The following is a 19150-nucleotide window of genomic DNA, read 5'->3' on the forward strand; positions in this document are numbered from 1 at the left end:
CCTCCCTATCCCCCCCCTCTAGGTGGTCACAAAGCACCGAGCTGATCTCCCTGTGCTATGTGGCTGCTTCCCACTAGCTATCTGTTTTACGTTTGGTAGTGTATATATTTTGTTGGTAGTTTTCTTGGCTCTGCAAAAGCTTTTCAGCTTGATGTAGACCCATTTGTTTATTTTTTCTTTTGTTTAACTTCCTTGAGAAGACATATCCCAAAAAAATTGCTAAGACTGATGTCAAAGAGCATACTGTGTTTTCTTCTAAGAGTGTTATGGTTTCATGTCTTAGATTTAAGTCCATAATCTATATTAAGCTCATTTTTGTACACTGTGTGAAAAAGTACGAAAATACTCCAGTTTCATTCTTTTGCATTTAGCTTCCCAGATTTTCCAACACCATTTATTGAAGAGACTATTTTTTCCCCATTGTATATTCTTGCCTCATTTGTCATAGATTAGTTGCCCATACAAGTGTGGGTTTATTTTTAGGATCTTTATTCTGCTCCATTGATCTATGTGTCTGTTTTTGTGCCAGTACCATAATGTTTTTTTTCTTTTAGTATTAGTTGTTCTTTCTGTTTGTTTGTGTTTTTATACTGCAGGTTCTTATTAGTCATCAATTTTATATGCATCAGTGTATACATGTCAATCCCAATCGCCCAGTTTAGCACACCACCATCCCCACCCCACTGTGGTTTTCTCCCCTTGGTGTTCATACGTTTGTTCTCTACATCTGTGTCTCAACTTCTGCCCTGCAAACCGGTTCATCTGTACCATTTTTCTAGGTTCCACATACATGCATTAATATACGATATTTATTTTTCTCTTTCTGACTTACTTCACTCTGTATGACAGTCTTTAGATCCATCCACGTCTCAACAAATGACTCAGCTTCTTTCCTTTTTAAGGCTGAGTAATATTCTATTGTATATATGTACCACAACTTCTTTATCCATTCATCTGTCTATGGGCATTTACATGGCTTCCATGACCTGGCTATTGTAAATAGTGCTGCAGTGAACATTGGGGTGCATGTGTCTTTTTGAATTATGGTTTTCTCTGGGTATATGCCCAGTAGTGGGATTGCTGGATCATATGGTAATTCTATTTTTAGTTTTTTAAGGAGCCTTCATACTGTTCTCCATAGTGGCTGTATCAATTTACATTCCCACCAGCAGTGCAAAGTGTTCCCTTTTCTCCACACCCTCTCCAGCATTTATTGTTTCTAGATTTTCTGATGATGCCCATTCTAACTACTTATTGTAGTTTTGATTTGCATTTCTCTAATAATTAGTGATGTTGAGCAACTTTTCATGTGCTTCCTGGCCATCTGTATATCTTCTTTGGAGAAATGTCTGTTTAGGTCTTCTGCCCATTTTTGGATTGGTTGTTTGTTTCTTTAATATTGAGCTGCATGAGCTGTTTATATATTTTGGAGATTAATCCTTTGTCTGTTGATTCATTTGCAAATATTTTCTCCCATTCTGAGGGTTGTCTTTTCGTCTTGTTTATGGTTTCTTTGCTGTGCAAAAGCTTTGAATTTTCATTAGGTCCCATTTGTTTATTTTTGTTTTTATTTCCGTTACTCTAGGAGGTGGATCAAAAAAGATCTTGCTGTGATTTTTGTCAAAGAGTGTTCTTCGTATGTTTTCCTCTGAGAGTTTTATAGTGTCTGCTCTTACATTTAGGTCTGAAACCCATTTTGAGTTTATTTTTGTGTATGGTGTTAGGGAGTGTTCTAATTTCATTCTTTTACATGTAGCTGTCCAGTTTTCCCAGCACCACTTATTGAAGAGACTGTCTTTTCTCCATTGTATATCTTTGCCTCCTTTGTCATAGATTAGTTGACCATAGGTGCGTGGGTTTATCTCTGGGCTTTCTATCTTGTTCCACTGATCTGTGTTTCTGTTTATGTGCCAGTACCATATTGTCTTGATTACTGTAGCTTTGTAGTATAGTCTGAAGTCAGGGAGTCTGATTCCTCCAGCTCGTTTTTTTCCCTCAAGACTGCTTTGGCTACTTGGGGTCTTTTGTGTCTCCATACGAATTTTAAGATGATTTGTTCTAGTTCTGTAAAAAATGCCGTTGGTACTTTGATAGGGGTTGCATTGAATCTGTAGATTGCTTGTGTAGTATAGTCATTTTCACAATATTGAGTCTTCCAATCCAAGAGCATGGTATATCTCTCCATCTGTTGGTATCATCTTTAATTCCTTTCATTAGTGTCTTATTATTTTCTGCATACAGGTCTTTTGTCTCCCTAGGTAGGTTTATTCCTAGGTATTTTATTCATTTTGTTGCAGTGGTAAATGGGAGTGTTTCCATAATTTCTCTTTCACATTTTTCATCATTAGTGTATAGGAATGCCAGAGATTTCTGTGCATTAATTTTGTATCCTGCACCTTTACCAAATTCATTGATTAGCTCTAGTAGTTTTCTGGTGGCATTTTTAGGATTCTCAGTATCATGTCATGTGCAAACAGTGACAGTTTTACTTCTTATTTTCCAATTTGTATTCCTTTTATTTAGTTTTCTTCTCTGATTGCCGTGGCTAGGACCTCCAAAACTATTTTGAATAATAGTGGTGAGAGTGGACAACCTTGTCTCGTTCCTGATCTTCGAGGAAATGTTTCAGTTTTTCACCATTGAGAATGATGTTTGCTGTGGGTTTCTAGTATATGGCCTTTATTATGTTGAGGTAGGTTCCCTCTATGCCCACTTTCAGGAGAGTCTTTATGATAAATGGGTGTTGAATTTTGTCAAAAGCTTTTTCTGCATCTGTTGAGATGATGATATGTTTTTTCTTCTTCAATTTGTTAATATGGTGTATCACATTGATTGATTTGCATATATTGAAGAATCCTTGCATCTCTGGGATAAATCCCACTTGATCATAGTGTATGATCCTTTTAATGTGCTGTTGGATTCTGTTTGCTAGTATTTTGTTGAGGATTTCTGCATCTATATTCATCAGTGATATTGGTCTGTAATTTTCTTTTTTTTTTTTTTTTTTTAAAAAACTTTATTTTAAAATTTTGGTTACAGTTTCATTTTTGTTTTCTTAACAAGTCTACTGTTTAATCTCTCAGGATTAAAAAACAATGATTAATCTTCTAAAGAACTGAACAACAAAGGAATGTCAAGGGGAAGGGCACAACTGCCCCATTCTCTGGGGGTATAGTAGCTACTCCAGTTTAACACCTAGCTTCAAAACAAAATGAATTTTTATATTTTCTAAATGAAATAATGTACAACCACCATCTTCATCTGAGCTTATTATAACTTTCAAACACAAAGCTTCATTTTAAGCTTGGTAAAAAACTTTTTTAACAGGAATGATGGCCGACCTTAGTATGTAGTGTGTATCTTACAGGAAATGTTTTTTAACAATCATTAACACAGTAATAATGCCATTAATGAAGTCCTCAATTTAGAATCTGGAACATTCTTCCATCAAGGGGGGGGAGGGGGAAATTCAGTCCAATGAGTCTGTCTCAAGATCTTCATCTCTTGTTTGCTCCACTTGTATTCTCTTTTCAGTAACTGGATTAATGCTTTGAGCCCAAAATGAGATATATTTTTTATTACTGTAGATTACATGTTGTTTGGTGCTCAGTTTCCATTTGTTCCTCTTGCTTGCGTTTTCTTTCTGCTGTTTCTTTCTCATGTTGGCCTTTCAGCATATTCCTTCTATGAGCAGTTTGAAAGTTTCTTCCACCTTTTCTCTTCTTTTCACCTTCTTGATCATCCCCTTCCTCTTCAGAATCAGAGGTTGATGTAAGCCCTGTTTTAGCTAAATTTTTCCTTTTTGATTCAACTTCTTTTTTCCCCTCTTTTTTATCTGGCTCTTTTCTTGGCTTATCTTCTTCCTTCTGGCCCTCTTCATCCTTTTTAAGCTGCTTTTTAGGTTGTTTTTCCTCTTGCCCCTTTTTCTTACTTTTGTCTTCTTCAGTTACCATGTCACTCTCCGAAGGACAGGGCTGTTTTACCATTTTGGGTCTGCCTCTTGGTTTTGGAATCTTGACTTCTGTAGCTGCAGGTCGTCCTCTTTTAGGACTCACTTTTAGATTAACAGATGCTGTTGCTGTAGTCACTACTCCTGCCTCCTCGGTTTCTACTTGTTTTTCTGCCTTTCTCTTTCTCCCTCTTCTGGCAGCTTTTGGAGTGGTTATGTCAACTGCTTTAGTCACATCCTCGTTGCTGGCTTTTTCTTCATGGTCAGTATCTTCCTTTGAAACACTAGTTTCTTTTTCTTCAACTTCAACATCAGATGACGCATTTGATTGTTTAGTTGATGCCTGTTGACTTGAAAATTTCACTTTCGGATTGTTATCTATCTCCCATAAACCTTCATTAAAGCCTTTTCGTTTATTTGGTTTGCCGTACTTTTCCTTATTTTCTGAGTAAGGAAATATGTCCTTTGGGCCTAAAAAAGCAGTCTCATGAGTTCCAAAAAAGAAAATGGGTAGTTTGTTTGTGGGTGGTTTTACAGCTCCATCAGGAACTTCATCTACTCGAGCTGGCCAATGAGGGTAACCTTTCATCTTGGCGAAGATGAGGTCCCCAGGTTTGAAATCGCGAGTCATGTTTCGGGGCCGAGGCCGGGGGTCCGAGCACAGGGAGGAGGTGTGACGGTGCGGACTGCGAGGGGATGCGGGAAGGCGGACGGCAGCCGAGGCTCCCGCGGCGGCGGGAGGGGGAGGATGCCTCGGGGTGTCCCGACGCGCCTGCCGGGGCCGCGGGCGCTGAGGCTGCGGTGGCGGGCCGGCCGCCTCTGCCCGCGTCCACGCAAGCCACCTGCGCCACCAGCTGCCGCAGAGGCGTCTCAACGTCTCCGAATAGCAACCGCGCCGCCGCTGCCGCCGCCGTCGCTGAGCTGCTCCCGCGCGGCTCCCCTGTAATTTTCTTTTTTTGTAGTATCTTTGTCTGGTTTTGGTATCAGGGTGATGGTGGCCTCGTAGAATGAGTTTGGGAGTGTTCCTCCCTGTGTAATTTTTTGGAAGAGTTTGAGAAGGATGGGTGTTAGCTCTTCTCTAAATGTTTGATAGAATTCACCTGTGAAGCCATCTGGTCCTGGACTTTTGTTTGTTGGAAGATTTTTAGTCTCAGTTTCAATTTCATTCCTTGTGATTGGTCTGCTAATATTTTCTGTTTCTTCCTGGTTCAGTCTTAGAAGGTTATACCTTTGTAAGAATTGGTCCATTTCTGCCAGGTTGTCCATTTTATTGGCATAGAGCTGCTTGTGGTAGTCTCCTAGGATGTTTTTTATTTCTGCGGTGTCTGTTGTAACTTCACCTTTTTCATTTCTAATTTTATTGATTTGAGTCCTCTCCATCTTTTTCTTGATGAGTCTGGCTAATGGTTTATCATCTTTGTCTTCTCAAGGACCAAGTTTTAGTTTTATTGATATTTGCTATTGTTTTCTTTGTTTCTATTTCATTTATTTCTGCTCTGATCTTTATGATTTCTTTCCTTCTGCTAACTTTGGGTTTTGTTTGTTCTTCTTTCTCTAGTTCCTTTAGGTGTAAGCTTAGATTGTTTACTTGAGATTTTTCTTGTTTCTTGAGGGAGGCTTGTATAGCTATAAACTTCCCTCTTAGAACTGCTTTTTCTGCATCCCATAGGTTTTGGATCGTCGTGTTTTCATTGTCATTTGTCTCTAGGTATTTTTTGATTTCCTCTTTGATTTCTTCAGTGATCTCTTGGTTATTTAATAACATATTGTTTAGCCTCCATGTGTTTGTGTTTCTTACGTTTTTTCCCCTGTAATTCATTTCTAATCTCATAGTGTTGTGGTCAGAAAAGGTGCTTCATATGATTTCAATTTTCTTAAATTTACTGAGGCTTGATTTGTGATGCAAGATGTGATCTATCCTGGAGAATGTTCCGTGTACACTTGAGAAGAAAGTGTAACCTGCTATTTTGGGATGGAATGTCCTATAAATATCAATTAAATCTATCTGGTCTATTGTGTCATTTAAAGCTTCTGTTTCCTTATTTATTTTCATTTTGGATAATCTGTCCGTTGGTGTAAGTGAGGTGTTAAAGTTCCCCACTATTATTTTGTTACTGTCAATTTCCTCTTTTGCAGCTGTTAGCAATTGCCTTATGTATTGAACTGCTCCTATGTTGGGTGCATATATATTGATAATTGTTATATCTTCTTCTTGGATTGATCCCTTGATCATTATGTAGTGTCCTTCCTTGTCTCTTGTAACATTCTTTATTTTAAAGTGTATTATATCTGATATGAGTATAGCTACGCCAGCTTTCTTTTGATTTCCATTTGCATGGAATATCTTTTTCCATCCCCTCACTTTAAGTCTGTATGTGCCCCTAGGTCTGAAGTGGGTCTCTTGTAGACAGCATATATATGGGTCTTGGTTTTGTATCCATTCAGCAAGCCTGTGTCTTTTGGTTGGAGCCTTTAGTCCATTCACGTTTAAGGTAATTATTGATATGTATGTCCCTATGACCCTGTTCTTAATTGTTTTGGGTTTGTTTCTGTAGGTCCTTTTCTTCTCTTGTGTTTCCCACTTAGAGAAGTTCCTTTAGCATTTGTTGTAGAGCTGGTTTGGTGGTACTGAATTCTCTTAGTTTTGCTTGTCTGTAAAGCTTTTGATTTCTCCATCGAATCTGTATGAGATCTTTGCTGGGTAGAGTAATCTTAGTTGTAGGTTCTTCCCTTTCATCACTTTAAGTATATCATGCCACTCCCTTTTGGCTTGTAGAGTTTCTGCTGGGAAATCATCTGTTAACCTTATGGGAGTTCCCTTCTATGTTATTTGTCATTTTTCCCTTGCTGCTTTCAATAATTTTTCTTTGTCTTTATGTTTTGTCAGTTTGATTATTATGTGTCTTGGCATGTTTCTCCTTGGGTTTATCCTGTATGGGACTTGCTGCGCTTCCTGGACTTGGGTGGCTATTTCCTTTCCCATGTTAGGGAAGTTTTCAACTATTACCTCTTCAAATATTTTCTCTGGTCCTTTCTCTCTCTCTTCTCCTTCTGGGACCCCTATAATGCGAATGTTGTTGCGTTTAATGTTGTCCCAGAGGTCTCTTAGGCTGTCTTCATTTCTTTTCATTCTTTTTCTTATTCTGTTCCGCAGTAGTGAATTCCACCATTCTGTCTTCCGGGTCACCTATCTGTTCTGCCTCAGTTATTCTGCTATTGATTCCCTCTAGTGTAGTTTTTATTCCAGTTTTTCTATTGTTCATCTCTGTTTGTTTGTTCTTTAATTCTTCTAGGTCTTTGTTAAACATTTCTTGCATCTTCTTGATCTTTGCCTCCATTCTTTTTCCAAGGTCCTGGATCATCTTCACTATCATTATTCTGAATTCTTTTTCTGGAAGGTTGCCTATCTCCACTTCATTTAGTTGTTTTTCTGGGTTTTTATCTTGTTCCTTCATCTGGTATATATCCCTCTGCCTTTTCATCTTGTCTATCTTTCTGTGAATGTGTTTTTTTTTCCCCCAGGCTGCAGGATTGTAGTTCTTCTTGCTTCTGCAGTCTGCGCTCTGGTGGGTGAGGCTATCTAAGAGGCTTTATGGGAGGGACTGTTGGTGGGCAGAGCTGGCTGTTGCTCTGGTGGGCAGAGCTCAGTAAAACTTTAATCCACTTGACTGTTGATGGGTGGGGCTGTGTTCCCTCCCTGTTGGTTGTTTGATCTGAGGCGACCCAACACTGCAGCCTACCTGGGCTCTTTGGTGGGGCTAATGACGGATTCTGGGAGGGTGCACGCCAAGGAGTACTTCCAGAACTTCTGCTGCCAGTGTCCTTGTCCCCATGGTGAAGCAGAGGAACCCTTTTCCTCTGCAGGAGACCGTCCAACACTAGCAGGTAGGTCTGGTTCAGTCTCTCCCCGGGGTCACTGCTCCTTCCCCTGGGTCCTGATGCGCACACTACTTTGTGTGTTCCCTCCAAGAGTGGAGTCTCTCTTTACCCCAATCCTGTCGAAGTCCTGCAAACAAATCCTGCTGGCCTTCAAAGTCCAATTCTCTGGGGATTCCTTCTCCCATTGCTGCACCCCCTGGTTGTGAAGCCTGATTTGGGGCTCAGAACCTTCACTCCAGTGGGTGGACTTCTGTGGTATAATTGTTCTGTTTGTGAGTCGCCCACCCAGCAGTTATGGGATTTGATTTTATTGTGATTGCGCCCCTCCTACTGTCTCATTGCAGGTTCTCCTTTGTCTTCTGATGTGGGGTATATATTTTGGTGATTTCCAGTGTCTTCTTGTTGATGATTGTTCAGCAGTTAGTTGTGATTCTGGTGCTTTCACACGAGGGAGTGAGCACACGTCCTACTCCACCATCTTGAACCAATCTGTGTTTTATTCTTTTTGATGCAATTGTAAATTGGATTGCTTTCTTAATTTCTCTTTCTGATAGTTTGTTGTTCATGTATAGAAGTGCCACAGATTTCTGTATACTGATTTTGTATTCTGCCACTTTACTGAACTCATTGCTGAGTTTTCATAGTCTTTTGGTGGTGTCTTTAGGATTTTCTATATATGGTATCATGCCATCTGCAAACAGTGACAATTTTATTCCTTCCTTTCTAATTTGGGTTCCTTTTATTTCTTTTTCTCTTCTGACTGCTGTGACTAAGACTTCCAATACTATGTTAAATAAAAGTGATGAGAGGGGGCATCCTTGTCTTGTTCCTAATCTTAGAGTAAAATGCTTTCAGGTTGTTATCATTGAGTATGGTGTGTTGAGGTATGTTCCCTCTATGTCCATTTTGTTGAGAGGTTTTATCATAAATGGGTGCTGAATTTTGTCAAAAGTTATTTCTGCAGCTATTCAGATGATCGTGATTTTTATTCTTTTATTCTTTAGTTTGTTAATGTGTTAGGTGTATCACATTGATTGATTTTGCAGACATTGAACCATCATTGCATCCCTGGGATAAATTGCACTTGATCATGATGTATGATCCTCGTATTGTGTTGTTGAATTCAGTTTGCTAGTATGTTGTTAATGATTTTTGCATTTATGTTTATCAGTGATATTGGCCTGTAGTTTTGTTTTCTTGTGGTGTCTTTGTCTGGTTTTCATATCAGGGTGATGCTGGCTTGGTAGAATGGCTTTGGAAGTGTTCCTTCCTCTTTGACTTTTTGGAATAGTTTGAGAAGGATAGGTGTTAACTCTCCTTCAAATGTTTGGTAGAATTCACCCGTGAAGCCGTCTGGTCCTGGGCTTTTGTTTGTTGGAAGTTTTAAAATTACTGATTCAAGTTCATTACTTGTAATTGGTCTCTCTGTTTTCTATTTCTTCTTGATTCAGTCTTGGGTGATTGTATGTTTCTAGAAATTTATCCATTCATTCCAAGTTGTCCAATTCATTGGTGTATAGTTGTTTGTAGTAATCTCTTATGGCCCTTTGCTTTATGATTTTAGGTGTTCCTATGTTGGTTGTGTTTATATTACAATTATATCTTCTTGTTGGATTTTGTAATGTTTTTCTTTGTCTTTTGTTACATTCTTTGTTTTGGAGTCTATTTTGATATGTATATGTATATATATTCCCCTGGTTTTATTTTCATTTCCATTTGCATGGAATAACTTTTTCCATCCCCTCACTTTTAGTCTGTATGTGTCTTTAGGTCTGAAGTAAGCATCTTATAGGCAGCAGTTTTCTTTTTTCTTTTTTTGAGTTTGAATTTTTTATTTTTTCAAACAATTATTATTATTATTATTTTACATCTTTATTGGAGTATAATTGCTTTACATTCTTGTGTTAGTTGCTACTGTATAGCAAAGTAAATCAGCTATATGTATACATATATCCCCCTATCCGCTCCCTCTTGCACCTCCCTCCCACCCTCATATCCCACCCCTATAGGTGGTCACAGAGCACTGAGCTGATCTCCCTGTGCTATGCAGCTGCTTCCCACTAGCTATCTATTTTACATTTGGTAGTGTATATATGTCAGTGCTACTCTCTCACTTAGTTCCAGCTTCCCTTTCCCCCCTCCCCTGTGTCCTCAAGTCTATTCTCTACATCTTCGTCTTTATTCCTGTCCTACCCCTAGGTTCATCAGAACCATTTTTTAAAATTTAGACTCCATATATGTGTTAGAATACAGTATTGTTTTTCTCTTTCTGACTTACTTCACTCTGTATGACAGACTTTAGATCCATCCACCTCACTACAAATAACTCAATTTCATTTCTGTTTATGGCTGAGTAATATTCCATTGTATATATGTGCCACATCTTCTTTATCCACTCATCTGTCGATGGACACTTAGGTTGCTTCCATGTCCTGGCTATTGTAAATAGCTCTGCAGTAAACACTGTGGTACATGTCTCTTTTTGAATTTTCGTTTTCTCAAGGTATATGCCTAGTAGTGGAATTGCTGGATCATGTGGTATTTCAATTTTAATTTTTTAAGGAACCTCCATAGTGTTTTCCATGGTGGCTGTATCCATTTACATTCCCACCAATAGTGCAAGAAGGTTCCCTTTTCTCCACACCCTCTCCGGCATTTATTGTTTGTAGATTTTTTGATGATGGCTGTGGTGACTGGTGTGAGGTGATACCTCATTGTCATTTTGATTTGCATTTCTCTAATGATTAGTGATATTGAGCATCCTTTCATGTGTTTGTTGGCAATCTGTATAACTTCTTCGGAGAAATGTGTATTTAGGTCTTTCACCCATTTTTGGGTTGGGTTGTTTGTTTTTTTGATATTGAGCTGCATGAGCTGCTTGTATATTTTGGAGATTAATCCTTTGTCAGTTGTTTCATTTGCAAATGTTTTCTCCCATTCCGAGAGTTGTCTTTCTGTCTTGTTTATGCTTTCCTTTGCTGTGCAAAAGCTTTTAAGTTTCATTAGGTCCCATTTGTATATTTTTGTTTTTATTTCCATTACTCTAGGAGGTGGGTCAAAAAGGATCTTGTTGTGATTTATGTCATAAAGTGTTCTGCCTATATTTTTCTCTAAGAGTTTTATAGTGTCTGGCCTTACATTTAGGTCTTTAATCCATTTTGATTTATTATTTTTGTGTATGGTGTTAGGAAGTGTTCTAATTTCACTCTTTTGCATGTAGCTGTCCAGTTTTCCCAGCACCACTTATTGAGGAGGCTGTCTTTTCTTCATTGTATATTCTTGTCTCCTTTGTCGAAGATAAGGTGACCATATGTGCATGGGTTTATCTCTGGGCTTTCTCTCCTGTTCCAGTGATCTATACTTATGTTCTTGTTCCAGCACCATACTGTCTTGATTACTGTAGCGTTGTAGTATAGTCTGAAGTTAGGGAGTCTGATTCCTCCCGCTCCGTTTTTCTTTCTCAATTGCTTTGGCTATTCGGGGTCTTTTGTGTTTGCATAGAAATTGTGAAATTTTTTGTTCTAGTTCTGTGAAAAATGCCAGTGGTAGTTTGATAGGAATTGCCTTGAATCTGTAGATTGCTTTGGGTAGTAGAGTCATTTTCACGATGTTGATTCTTCCAATCCAAGAACATGGTATATCTCTCCATCTATTTGTATCATCTTTAATTTCTTTCATCAGTGTCTTATAATTTTCTGCATACAGGTCTTTTGTCTCCTTAGGTAGGTTTATTCCTAGATATTCTATTCCTTTGTTGCAATGGTAAATTGGACTGTTTTCTTAATTCCATTTTCAGATTTTTCATCATTAGTGTATAGGAATGCCAGAGATTTCTGTGCATTAATTTTGTATCCTGCTACTTTATCAAATTCATTGATTAGCTCTAGTAGTTTTCTGGTAGCATCTTTAGGATTCTCTATATATAGTATCCTGTCATCTGAAAACAGTGACAGCTTTACTTCTTCTTTTCTAATTTGAATTCCTTTTATTTCTTTTTCTTCTCTGATTGCTGTGGCTAAAACTTCCAAAACTATGTTGAATAAGAGTGGTGAGAGTGGGCAACCTTGTCTTGTTCCTGATCTTAGTGGAAATGGTTTCAGTTTTTCACCATTGAGGATGATGTTGGATGTGGGTTTGTCATATATGGCTTTTATTATGTTGAGGAACGTTCTTTCTATGCCTACCTTCTGGAGGGTTTTTATCATAAATGGGTGTTGAATTTTGTCAAAAGCTTTCTCTGCATCTATTGAGATGACCATATGGTTTTTCTCCTTCAGTTTGTTAATATGGTATATCACGTTGCTTGATTTGTGAATATTGAAGAATCCTTGCATTCCTGGGATAAACCCCACTTGATCATAGTGTATGATCCTTTTAATGTGCTGTTGGATTCTGTTTGCTAGTATGTTGTTGAGGATTTTTGCATCTATATTCATCAGTGTTATTGGTCTGTAATTTTCTTTTTTTTGTAGTATCTTTGTCTGGTTTTGGTATCAGGGTCATGGTGGCCTCATAGCATGAGTTTAGGAGTGTTCCTTCCTCTGCAAATTTTTGGAAGAGTTTGAGAAGGATGGGTGTTAGCTCTTCTCTAAATGTTTGATAGAATTCACCTGTGAAGCCAGCTGGTCCTGGACTTCCGTTTGTTGGAAGATTTTTAATCCCAGTTTCAATATCATTACTTGTGTTTGGTCTGTTCATATTTTCTGTTTCTTCCTGGTTCAGTCTTAGAAAGTTATACCTTTCTAAGAATTTGTCCATTTCTTCCATGTTGTCCATTTTATTGGCATATAGTTGCTTTTAGTAATCTCATGATCCTTTGCATTTCTGCAGTGTCAGTTGTTACTTCTGCTTTTTCATTACTAATTCTATTGATTTGAGTCTTCTTCCTTTTTTTCTTGTTGAGTCTGGCTAATGGTTTATCAATTTTGTTTAACTTCTCAAAGAACCAGCTTTTAGTTTTATTGATCTTTGCTATTGTTTCCTTCATTTCTTTTTCATTTATTTCTGATCTGATATTTATGGTGTCTTTCCTTCTGCTAACTTTGGGTTATTTTTGTTCTTCTTTCTCTAATTCCTTTATGTGTAAGATTAGGTCGTTTATTTGAGATGTTTCCTGTTTCTTAAGGTAGACTTGTATAGCTATTAACTTCCCTCTTAGAATTGCTTTTGCTGCATCCCATAGGTTTTGGGACGTTGTGTTTTCATTGTCATTTGTTTCTAGGTATTTTTTGATTTCTTCTTTGATTTCTTCAGTCTTCTTTGATTTCTTCAGTCATCTCTTATTAAGTAGTGTGTAGTTTAGCCTCCATGTGTTTTTATTTCTTACAGAATTTTTCCTGTAATTGATATCTAGTTTCATAGTGTTGTGGTCAGAAAAGATACTTGATATGATTTCAATTTTCTTAAATTTGCCAAGGCTTGATTTGTGACCCTAGATATGATCTATCCTGGAGAATGTTTCATGAGTACTTGAGAATGATGTGTATTCTGTTGTTTTTGGATGGAATGTTCTATAAATGTCAAGTCCATCTTGTTTAATGTATCATTTTAAGCTTGTGTTTCCTTGTTTATTTTCATTTTGGATGATCTGTCCATTGGTGAAAGTGGGGTGTTAACGTCTCCTACTATGATTGTGTTACTGTCGACTTCCCAATTTGTGGCTGTTAGCATTTGCCTTTAGTATTGAGGTGCTCCTATCATGGGTGCATAAACATCTACAATTATTATATCTTCTTGCTGGATTGATTCCTTGATCATTATGTAGTGTTCCTCTTTGTCTCTTGTCATAGTCTTTATTTTAAAGTCTATTTTTTCTGGTATGAGAATTGCTACTCCAGCTTTCTTTTGATTTCCATTTGCATGGAATATCTTTTTCCATCCCTTCACTTTCAGTCTGTATATGTCCCTAGGTGTGAAGTAGATCTCTTGTAGACAGCATATGTATGGGTCTTGTTTTTGTATCTATTCATCCAGTCCGTGTCTTTTGGTTGGAGCATTTAATCCATTTACATTTAAGGTAAGTATCGATATGTATGTTTCTATTACCATTTTCTTAGTTGTTTCGTGTTTGTTATTGTAGGTCTTTTCCTTCTCTTGTGTTTCCTGCCTAGAGAAGTTACTTTAGCATTTGTTATAAAGCTGGTTTGGTGGTGCTGAATTCTCTTAGCTTTCCCTTGTGTATAAAGGTTTTAATTCCTCCGTTGAATCTGAATGAGATCCTTGTTGGGTAGAGTAACCTTGGTTATAGATTTCCCCCTTTCATCACTTTAAATATGTCCTGCCACTTCCTTCTGTCTCGCAGAGTTTCTGCTGAAATATCAGCTGTTACCCTTATGGGAGTTCCCTTGTATGTTATTTGTTGTTTTTTCCTTGCTGTTTTTAATATTTTTTCTTTGTACTTAATTTTTGATAGTTTGATTAATATGTGTCTTTGCATGTTTCTCCTTGGATTTATCCTGTATGGGACTCTCTGTACTTCCTGGACGTGATTGACTATTTCCTTTCCCATATTAGGGAAGTTGTCAACTATAATCTCTTCAAATATTTTCTCAGTCCCTTTCTTTTTCTTTTCTTCTTCTGGGATCCCTATAATTCAAATGTTGGTGCTTTTAATGTTCTCCCAGAAGTCTCTAAGAGCGTCCTCTATTCTTTTCATTCTTTTTTCTTTTTTCTGCTCTTCAGTAGTTATTTCCACTATTTTATCTTCCAGGTCCCTTATCTGTTCTTCTTCCTCAGTTATTCTGGTATTGATCCCTTCTAGAGACTTTTTAATTTCAGTTATTGTTTTGTTCATCATTGTTTGTTTGCTGTTTAGTTCTTCTAGGTCCTTGTTAAACATTTCTTGTATTTTCTCCATTCTATTTCCAAGATTTTGGCATATATTTACTATCATTACTCTGAATTCTTTTTCAGGTAGACTGACTATTTCCTCTTCATTTGTTTGGTCTGGTGGGTTTTTACCTTGCTCCTTCATGTGCTGTGTATTTCCCTGTCTTCTCATTTAGCTTAACTTACTGTGTTTGGGGTCTCCTTTTCACAGGCTGCAGGTTTGTAATTCCCGTTGCTTTTGGTGTTTTCCCCCAGTGGCTAAGGTTGGTTCAATGTTTTTTTTTTTTTTTTTTTTGCGGTACACGGGCCTCTCACCGTTGCGGCCTCTCCCGTTGCGGAGCACAGGCTCCGGACGGGCAGGCTCAGCGGCCATGGCTCACGGGCCCAGCGGCTCCGCGGCATGTGGGATCCTCCCGGACCGGGTCACGAACCCGTGTCCTCTCCACCGGCAGGCAGACTCTCAACCACTGCGCCACCAGGGAAGCCCTGGTTCAATGTTTTGTGTAGGCTTAGTGGTGGAGGGAACTAGTGCCTGTGTTTTGGTGGGTGAGGCTGGATATTGTCTTTGTGGAAGTTAGCAGGACCATGTCTGGTTGTGTGTTTTGGGGTGTCTGTGATCTTATTATGATTTTTGGCAGCCTCTCTGCTAATGGGTGGAGTTGTGTTCCTTTCTTGCTAGTTGTTTGGCATAGGGTGTCAAGCACTGTAGCTTGCTGGTCGTTGAGTGCAGCTGGGTCTTGGCGTTGAGATGGAGATCTCTGGGAGAGCTTTCGCGGTTTGATATTACATGGAGCCGGGAGGTCTCTGGTGGACCAATGTCCTGAGCTTGGCTCTCCTACCTCAGAGACACAGGCCTGACACCCAGCTGGAGCACCAAGACCCTGTCAGGAATACAGCTCAGAAGAAAAGGGAGAAAAAAGAAAGAAAGAAAGAAAAAAGAAAATAAAGTTTTTAAAATTAAAAATAAAAAAATTATTAACAACAGAAAAATGAAAAAGTAATTTAAAAAAGAAAAAAAAGCAAGCAAGAAAGAAGGGAGCGTCCAAACCAGAACCAAGTCTACCAATGATAACAAACGCTAAGAAGTATACTAAAAAGAAAAAAAAGAAAAAATGGACAGACCGAACCCTAGGACAAATGGTAAAAGCAAAGCTATACAGACAAAATCACACAAAGAAGCATACATATACACACTGACAAAAAGAGAAAAAAAATGAGAGCAACCAAATCAATAAACAAATCTACCAGTGATAAACTCTAAATACTAAAGTAAGATAAACATAAAACCAGAAAGAAATTAGATGCAGAAAGCAAACCCCAAGTCTACAGTTGCTCCCAAAGTCCACCACCTCAATTTTGGGATGATTCGTTGTCTCTTCAGGTATTCCAGAGATACATCAGGTTGTATCTGATACAGGTTGCATCCAGGGTACATCAGGTTGATTGTGGAAGTTTAATCCACTGCTCCTGAGGCTGCTGGGGGAAATTTCCCTTTCTCTTCTTTGTTCGCACAGCTCTTGGGGTTCAGCTTTGGATTTGGCGCCGCCTCTCCATGTAGGTTACCCTCTGGCATCTGTTGTTTGCTCAGACAGGACGGGGTTAAAGGAGCAGCTGATTAGGGGGCTCTGGCTCACTCAGGCCTGGGGGTGGGAGGGCTACAGAATGCGGGGCAAGCCTGTGGTGGCAGAGGCCAGCGTGTCATTGCAATAGACTGAGGTGCGCCGTGTGTTCTCCTGGGGAAGTTGTTCCTGGATCACAGGACCCTGGCAGTGGTGGGCTGCACAGGCTCCCGGGAGGGGAGGTGTGGATAGTGACCTGTGCTTGTACACAGGCTTCTTGTTGGCTGCAGCAGCAGCCTTAGCATTTCATGTCCATGTGTGGTGTCGATGCTGATAGCCACTGCTCGTGCCCATCTCTGGAGCTCATTTAGGCGGTGCTCTGAGTCCTCTCTCCTTGCGCACCATGAAACAATGGTCTCTTGCCATTTAGGCAGTTCCAGCCTTTTTCCCGGACTCTCTACTTGCTAGCTGTGGTGCATTAGCCACCTTCAGGCTGTGTTCATGCACCCAGCCCCAGTCCTCTCCCTGGGATCTGACATCTGGAGCTGGAGCCTCAGCTCCCAGCCCCGCCCTCCCTGGTAGGTGAGCAGACAATCCTCTCAGGCTAGTGAGTGCTGGTCGACCCTGATCCTCTGTGCTAGAATCTCTCTGCTTTGACCTCTGCACCCCTGTTGCTGCGCTCTTCTTGTGATTCTGAAGCTTCTCCCTGCCCACACCCCTGTCTCTGCCAGTGAAGGGGCTTCCTAGTATGTGGAAACTTTTCCTCCTTCACAGCTCCCTCCCACCAGTGCAGGTCCCGTCCCTATTCTTTTGTCTCTGTTTATTCTTTTTTCTTTTGCCCTACCCAGGTACATGGGGAGTTTCTTGCCTTTTGGGAAGTCTGAGGTCTTCTGCCAGCATTCAGTAGGTGTTCTGTAGGAGTTGTTCCACATGTAGATGTATTTTTGATGTATGTGTGGGGAGGAAGGTAATCTCCACGTCTTACTCTTCTGCCATCTTGAAGGTCTCTAAGTCTAATACTTCTTTTGGTAAATTTTTACCTAAATATTTTACTCTTCTTGATGGTATTTTTAAATGCCGTTGTTTTCCTAGTTTCCATTTTTGGAATGTTCATTGCTGGTATAAAGAAATACAATTGATTTTTGCATATTGGTCTTGTATCTTGCAATTAGTTCTAATTTACTCAGTTCTTAATATTCTTTGCAAATGTCATCTCTGGGAAGTATTCATAGTCCCTTCTGGAGTGAATTAGTCCATAACTCTTCTTTATGTTGCTATTAATCCCTACATGTCCGCTCGTTATACAATACACTATAATATTTTGTTATTGTAGCTTTATTTCTAGACCTCTCAGGTAAACCATTAGATTGGCTTTCTGTCCTGCTATTGTAACATACCTGTGTGCCACCGTTAGTGAGAAAGTTTGTCTCAAATATTTCTTACTAACAGTAGTTTGAAATACTGAAATTTGTGAATGCTTTACTTACTACTTAATCATAGCTAATGTTGAAACTCTGTGAATTCTAATTGTAACAACAAAATAAGGTTCATTTTTCTGTCTTTCAATGGCACTTATTCCCTCATCTTATTTATAATACCTATAGAATGGAGTTTTGCGGAAAAAAAGGTCAGCTTTGAAAAAATAGAGTTCAGGATTTAAAAAATTATCAGTCTTATTTCCTTTCTGTCATTGCTTATCTATCCCTGGTAAAATGACAAGTTTTGTTCTTTAAATGAGTTTACTGCATACACATGCATATCAAATGTTTTTATGAAAAAGTCTCTCCTACTCCATTCATTTTCAGATGCTTTACTTCCGTGGACATTTTTTTTCCAGGAAAAAATTTTGACGGGAGTGAAAATGTGTTTAAAGATGGAAAAGTTTAAGAATACTCCAGCAGACTGAGTTTTTTTTTTTTTTTTTTTTTGCGGTATGCGGTCCTCTCACTGTTGTGGCCTCTCCCGTTGCAGAGCACAGGTTCCAGACGCGCAGGCTCAGCGGCCATGGCTCAGCGGCCTAGCCGTTCCACGGCATGTGGGATCTTCCTGGACTGGGGCACGAATCCCTGTCCCCAGCATCGGCAGGCGGACTCTCAACCACTGCGCCACCAGGGAAGCCCCAGACTGAGTGTTTTAAGGGCAAGGAATTGTGTTTTATTTATTGTTAGCACAGTACCTGACACATAATATTTATCAATAAATTCATAGTTAAATCAGTGCTTCTACCTGAAAATCTTATATAGTTTTTTTCAAAAAATAACACATTTAATTGAGTACCTACTAAAGGCCAGATGCTATTGTAGATCCTGGGTTTCAATAGTGATTGGAACTTTCATGGAAGTTATGTTCTGGTAGGAAGAACTTGGATTCAGAATTTTAAGATCAAGTTCATTGTATTTGTTGACAAAACCTATTGCTTTTTCTGTTTTTATGAAGCCAATTACTCAAAATAGGTATTTTGGAGTCATTTTTGACTACTGTCATAGTATCCTAGTGACTCATGTCTACTTCTGATTTTTCCTTTTTTTTCTTTTTTAATCTGTCTGTATCTATTCTCACCCATTTTTTTATCCATCCTTTTCAGTGTTACCTTTAAAGAACATAGATGTGATCACATTATTATAAATTCCACTAAAGCAGCTCTCATGTATATTTATGCTCTGATATAGCTCCTGGCACATAGTAGGTGCTCAGTAAGTATTTACTGAATGAGTAAGTGAATGTCACTTATCTTCTTAAAAACTTCATGGATCCCTATTTTTGACAGAATAAAAGTTAAATTCCTTAACATGACATATGACATCCCTGATAACCTGATCAATTTACCTTTACAATCTTATCTGCATTATTCCCCTTTTCTCACCATATGCACACCAATTTGCTTGCGGTTTCTTGAAAATACTGTGAGAGGATATTAATGGAAACAGGTTATTAG

At 38.8% G+C, this 19150-nt stretch overlaps 1 protein-coding gene and 1 pseudogene across 1 annotated transcript in view; one reads left to right on the forward strand and one right to left on the reverse strand.

Annotated features, from left to right (window-relative positions):
• Nucleotides 1-19150, forward strand: part of RIMS2 (regulating synaptic membrane exocytosis 2) — a 609946-nt gene that overhangs the window by 105344 nt on the left and 485452 nt on the right. The gene's annotated exons all lie outside the window — the stretch shown is intronic.
• LOC132413202 (PC4 and SFRS1-interacting protein pseudogene) lies at nt 3034-4879 on the reverse strand (annotated as a pseudogene).

This window comes from Delphinus delphis, chromosome 17 (genome assembly GCF_949987515.2).
Source record: "Delphinus delphis chromosome 17, mDelDel1.2, whole genome shotgun sequence".
NCBI lineage: Eukaryota > Metazoa > Chordata > Mammalia > Artiodactyla > Delphinidae > Delphinus > Delphinus delphis.